Genomic DNA, 6,000 nt, shown 5'->3' on the forward strand with positions numbered 1-6,000 from the left:
AGAGACGGGGGGGGGAGAGGAGACGGGGGGGGAGAGAGAGGGGGGGGGAGAGAGAGACGGGGGGGGGAGAGAGACGGGGGGGGGGAAAGAGACGGGGGGGGAGGAGAGAGAGACGGGGGGGAAAGAGACGGGGGGGAAAGAGACGGGGGGGGGGGAAGAGACGGGGGGGGAAGGGGAAGAGACGGGGGGGGGGGGGAGGAAGAGACGGGGGGGGGGGAAGAGACGGGGGGGGGGAAGAGACGGGGGGGGGGAAGAGACGGGGGGGGGGGGGGAAGAGACGGGGGGGGGGGGGGGGGGAGAGACGGGGGGGGGGGGGGGGGGAAGAGACGGGGGGGGGGAGGAAGAGACGGGGGGGGGAAGAGAACGGGGGGGGGGGGAAGAGACGGGGGGGGAAGAGACGGGGGGGGGGGAAGGGGGGAAGAGACGGAGGGGGGGAGAAGAGACGGGGGGGGGGGAAAGAGACGGGGGGGGGGGAAGGACGGGGGGGGGAGGAGAGAGACGGGGGGGGGGAGAGAGAGACGGGGGGGGGGAGAGAGAGAGGGGGGGGGGGAGGGGAGAGGGGAGAGGACGGGGGGGGGGGGAGAGGAGACGGGGGGGGAGAGAGACGGGGGTGAGAGAGACGGGGGGAGAGAGACGGGGGGGAGAGAGACGGGGGGAGGTGAGAGAGACGGGGGGGAGAGAGACGGGGGGGAGAGAGACGGGGGGGGGAGAGACGGGGGGGGAAAGAGAGACGGGGGGGGGGGGGGGGAGAGAGAGACGGGGGGGGGAGAGAGACGGGGGGGGAGAGAGACGGGGGGGGGGGAGAGGGGAGGAGAGACGGGGGGGGAGAGACGGGGGGGAGAGAGACGGGGGGAGAGAGACGGGGGGAGAGAGACGGGGGGAGAGAGACGGGGGGGGGGGGGGAGAGAGACGGGGGGGGAGAGAGGGGGAGAGAGACGGGGGGGGGGGGAGAGAGACGGGGGGGGGGGAGGAGACGGGGGGGGGAGAGAGACGGGGGGGGGGAGAGAGAGAGACGGGGGGGGGAGAGAGACGGGGGGAGAGAGAGAGACGGGGGGAAGAGAGACGGGGGGGGAGAGAGAGGGGGGGAGGAGACGGGGGGGGGGGGAGAGAGACGGGGGGGGGGAGAGAGAGGGGGGGGGGGAGAGAGACGGGGGGGGGGGGAGAGAGACGGGAGGGGGGAGAGAGACACGGGGGGGGGGGAGAGAGACGGGGGGGGGGAGAGAGACGGGGGGGGGGGGGGAGAGAGACGGGGGGGAGACGGGGGGGGGGGAGGAGGGGGGGGGGGGGGAGGAGAGACGGGGCGGGGGGGAGAGACGGGGGGGGGAGAGACGGGGGGGAGAGACGGGGGGGAAGAGATGGGGGGGAAAGAGATGGGGGGGGAAAGAGATGGGGGGAAAGAGATGGGGGGGGGAAAGAGATGGGGGGGGAAAGAGATGGGGGGGGAAAGAGATGGGGGGGAAAGAGATGGGGGGGGGAAAGAGATGGGGGGGGAAGAAGGAGGGGGGGGAAAGAGATGGGGGGGGAAAGAGATGGGGGGGGGGAAAGAGATGGGGGGGGGGAGAAAGAGATGGGGGGGGGAAAAGAGGGGGGGGAAAAGAGATGGGGGGGGGAAAGAGATGGGGGGAGAAAGAGATGGGGGGAGAAAGAGATGGGGGGGGGAAAGAGACGGGGGGGGGGAAAGAGACGGGGGGGGAAGAGACGGGGGGGGAAAGAGACGGGGGGGGAAGAGAGGGGGGGGGGAAAGAGACGGGGGGGGGGGAGAAAGAGACGGGGGGGGAAAGAAAGAGACGGGGGGGAAAGAAAGAGACGGGGGGGGGGAAGAGACGGGGGGGGGGGGGAAAGAGACGGGGGGGGGGGAAAGAGACGGGGGGGGGGGGGGAAAGAGACGGGGGGGGGGGGGAAGAGACGGGGGGGGGGAAAGAGACGGGGGGGGAAAGAGACGGGGGGGGGGGGGAAAGAGACGGGGGGGGGAAGAGACGGGGGGGGGAAAGAGACGGGGGGGGGGAAAAGAGACGGGGGGGGGGAAAGAGACGGGGGGGGGAAAGGACGGGGGGGGGGGGAAAGAGACGGGGGGGGGGAAAGAGACGGGGGGGGGAAAAGGACGGGGGGGGGGGAAAAGAGACGGGGGGGGGGAAAGAGACGGGGGGGGGAAAGAGACAGGGGGGGGGAAAAAGACAGGCGGGGGGGGAAAGAGACGGGGGGGGGGGAAAGAGAAGGGGGGGGGGGGGAAAGAGACGGGGGGGGGGGAAAGAGACGGGGGGGGGGAAGAGACGGGGGGGGGGGAAAGAGACGGGGGGGGGGGGAAGGAAAGAGACGGGGGGGGGGAAAAGAGACGGGGGGGGGGAAAGAGACGGGGGGGGGGGAAAGAGACGGGGGGGGGGGAAAGAGACGGGGGGGGGAAAGAGACGGGGGGGGGGAAAGAGGACGGGGGGGGGGGAAAGAGACGGGGGGGGGGAAAGAGACGGGGGGGGGGGGGAAAGAGACGGGGGGGGGGGGGAAGAGAGGGGGGGGAGGGAGAGACGGGGGGAGGGAGAGAGAGACGGGGGGGAGGAGGAGAGAGAGACGGGGGGGGGGAGAGAGAGACGGGGGGGGGAGAGAGACGGGGGGAGAGAGACGGGGGGGGAGAGAGACGGGGGGGAGAGAGAGGGGGGGAGAGAGACGGGGGGGAGAGAGACGGGGGGGGAGAGAGACGGGGGGGAGAGACGGGGGGGGAGAGAGACGGGGGGGGAAGAGACGGGGGGGGAAGAGAGACGGGGGGGGGGGGGGGGGGGGAGAGAGGGGGGGGGAGGGACGGGGGGGGGGAGAGAGACGGGGGGGGGGGAGAGAGACGGGGGGGGAGAGACGGGGGGGGAGAGAGACGGGGGGGAGAGAGACGGGGGGGAGAGAGACGGGGGGGAGAGAGACGGGGGGGGGGGGGGAGAGACGGGGGGGGAGAGAGAGAGGGGGGGGGGAGAGAGACGGGGGGGGGGAGAGAGACGGGGGGGGGAGAGAGACGGGGGGGGGGGAGAGAGACGGGGGGGGGGAGAGAGACGGGGGGGGGGGAGAGAGAGACGGGGGGGGAGAGAGACGGGGGGGGAGAGAGACGGGGGGGGGAGAGAGACGGGGGGGGGGGAGAGAGACGGGGGGGGGGGGGAGAGAGACGGGGGGGGGGGGGAGAGAGACGGGAGGGGGAGGGGAGAGAGACGGGGGGGGGGGGAGAGAGGGGGGGGGGGGGAGAGACGGGGGGGGGGAGAGAGACGGGGGGGAGACGGGGGGGGGGAGGAGAGAGACGGGGGGGGGGGGAGAGACGAGGGGGGGGGGGGAGGACGGGGGGGGGGAGAGACGGGGGGGAGAGGACGGGGGGAAAGAGATGGGGGGGGAAAGAAAGAGATGGGGGGGAAAGAAAGAGATGGGGGGGAAAGAAAGAGATGGGGGGGAAAGAGATGGGGGGGAAGAGATGGGGGGGGAAAGAGATGGGGGGGAAGGAAAGAGATGGGGGGGGGGAAAGAGATGGGGGGGAAAGAAAGGAAAGAGATGGGGGGGGGAAAGAGAAGGGGGGGGAAAAGAGGGGGGGGGGGAAAAGAAGGGGGGGGAAAGAGGGGGGGGGGAAAGAGATGGGGGGGGGAAAGAGATGGGGGGGGGAAGAGGATGGGGGGGAAAGAGATGGGGGGGAAAGAGACGGGGGGGGGAAAGAGACGGGGGGGGGGGAAGAGACGGGGGGGGGAAGAGGACGGGGGGGGGGAAAGAGACAGGGGGGAAAGAGACAGGGGGGAAAGAGACGGGGGGGGGGGGGAAAGAGACGGGGGGGAAAGAGACGGGGGGGGGGAAAGAGACGGGGGGGGGGAAAGAGACGGGGGGGGGGAAAGAGACGGGGGGGGGGGGAAAGAGACGGGGGGGGGGAAAGAGACGGGGGGGGGGGGAAAGGGAGAGACGGGGGGGGGGAAAGAGACGGGGGGGGAAAGAGACGGGGGGGGGGAAAGAGACGGGGGGGGGGGGAAAGAGACGGGGGGGGGAAAGAGACGGGGGGGGGGAAAGAGACGGGGGGGGGGGGAAAGAGACGGGGGGGGGGGTAAGAGACGGGGGGGGGAAAGAGACGGGGGGGGGAAAGAGACGGGGGGGGGAAAGAGAGGGGGGGGGGGAAGAGACGGGGGGGGGGAAAGAGACGGGGGGGGGGAAAGAGACGGGGGGGGGAAAAGGGGGAAAGAGACGGGGGGGGGGAAAGAGACGGGGGGGGGGGAAAGAGACGGGGGGGGGGGAAGAAAGAGACGGGGGGGGGGGAAAAGAGACGGGGGGGGGAAAGAGACGGGGGGGGGGGGGAAACAGACGGGGGGGGGGAAAGCGACGGGGGGGGGGAAAGAAGAGACGGGGGGGGGGGAAAGAGACGGGGGGGGGGAAAGAGACGGGGGGGGGGAAAAGAGAGGGGGGGGGAAAGAGAGGGGGGGGGGGGAAAGAGAGGGGGGGGGGGGGAGAGGGGGGGGGGGGGGAAAGAGACGGGGGGGGGGGAAAGAGACGGGGGGGGGGGGGAAGAGACGGGGGGGGGGAAAGAGACGGGGGGGGGGAAAGAGACGGGGGGGGAAAGAGACGGGGGGGGGGGGGGAAAGAGAGGGGGGGGGGGAAAGAGACGGGGGGGGGGAAAGAGACGGGGGGGGGGAAAGAGACGGGGGGGGGGAAAGAGAAGGGGGGGGGAGAAAGAGACGGGGGGGGGGGAAAGAGACGGGGGGGGGGAAAGAGACGGGGGGGGGGAAAGAGATGGGGGGGGGGAAAGAGATGGGGGGGGGGAAAGAGACGGGGGGGGGGGGGAAAGAGACGGGGGGGGGGGGAAAGAGACGGGGGGGGGGAAAGAGAGACGGGGGGGGGGGAAAGAGACGGGGGGGGGGGAAGAGACGGGGGGGGGGAAAGAGAGGGGGGGGGGGGAAAGAGACGGGGGGGGGGGAAAGAAGACGGGGGGGGGGGGGAAAGAGACGGGGGGGGGAAAGAGACGGGGGGGGGGAAAGAGACGGGGGGGGGGAAAGAGACGGGGGGGGGAAAGAGACGGGGGGGGGGGAAAGAGACGGGGGGAATGGAAGAGACGGGGGGGGGGGAAAGAGACGGGGGGGGGGGAAGCGGACGGAGAGACGGGGGGGGGTGGGGAAGAGACGACAAGTAGAGAGAAAAAAAAATCCGACATTAGTTTGCAAACATCTCTCTTGAGAAACACCGACCACATCCGATCCGGTCCGGCGGTCGGACACCGGCATCATCCTGACCTTTCGCAGCTCATTTCAGACCCGGGATACAAGCATCGACAGAGACGGGCCCAGTTGGGGGCAGCGGTTGGCGGCAGCACAGCAGCTCCTGCCCTCCGAGCCTTGCCAGCGATGCAGTCGGTGGTGCCGGTCAAAAGTCCGCGCGCCGCTCCTCCGCCATCTCCACGCGCGCGCACTCTCCCCCCCCCCACCACCATCAGAGAAGCTCCTCACCGGGGTCGGGACGGTGGGGGCCGAGCACCCCTGCTGCTCGCTCGCGCGCTCGATCTCTTCATCAACCCGTCACTTTTCGAGCCTACCCTTGTGGCTCGGGAGTGCGACAGCGACGTCCCAGCAGCCACCGCGCTACGTGATTGCGGCGTCGGCGGGCGTGTGCGCGCCGCGCCCTCGAGGCTCGTCCACGGCGGAAAGCGGGAACGGCCGTTGGCTGCTCAAGGTGTGAATTGGTGCAGCGCGTGTCCCTCCGGCCAACCGCCCTTTTCCTAACCTTGGGATCATGAGCTAAGGAAAGAATGCCGCAAACTGCTGCATTCCAAGCCTTGTCTGGCATCTCTGACTTTGTCTATATAGATGTTCTGCAACATACCTCTTCATTCACCTGAGGAAGGAGCAGTGCTCAGAAAGCTGGGTTTGAAACAAACCTTTTGGCCTTTAACCTGGTGTTGTAAGACTTCTTACTGTGCTCACGTTAGGTTCCAACGCTGGCATCTCCACATCATTCATGGAAAGAAGCCACGTCAGCCGGCTCTCCCGAGTGCCTTTTGGTTGCAAAGCA

General features: G+C 70.8%; 1 protein-coding gene across 4 annotated transcripts in view; it reads right to left on the bottom strand.

Moving 5' to 3' along the window:
* Window positions 1–5,563, bottom strand: part of LOC119967725 (TATA box binding protein) — a 50,631-nt gene extending 45,068 nt beyond the window's left edge. Inside the window, exon 1 of one of the 4 annotated variants that reach the window (XM_038800608.1) lies at window positions 5,439–5,563. The gene's annotated coding sequence lies outside the window, so the exon portion shown is untranslated. Of the gene's footprint in view, window positions 1–5,225; window positions 5,374–5,438 lie in introns of those variants that run through there. The other 3 variants (XM_038800610.1, XM_038800609.1, XM_038800612.1) reach the window with 3 other exon arrangements.
* Window positions 5,564–6,000: the final 437 nt, after the last annotated feature.

The sequence above is a fragment of the Scyliorhinus canicula genome, chromosome 6 (genome assembly GCF_902713615.1).
Source record: "Scyliorhinus canicula chromosome 6, sScyCan1.1, whole genome shotgun sequence".
NCBI lineage: Eukaryota > Metazoa > Chordata > Chondrichthyes > Carcharhiniformes > Scyliorhinidae > Scyliorhinus > Scyliorhinus canicula.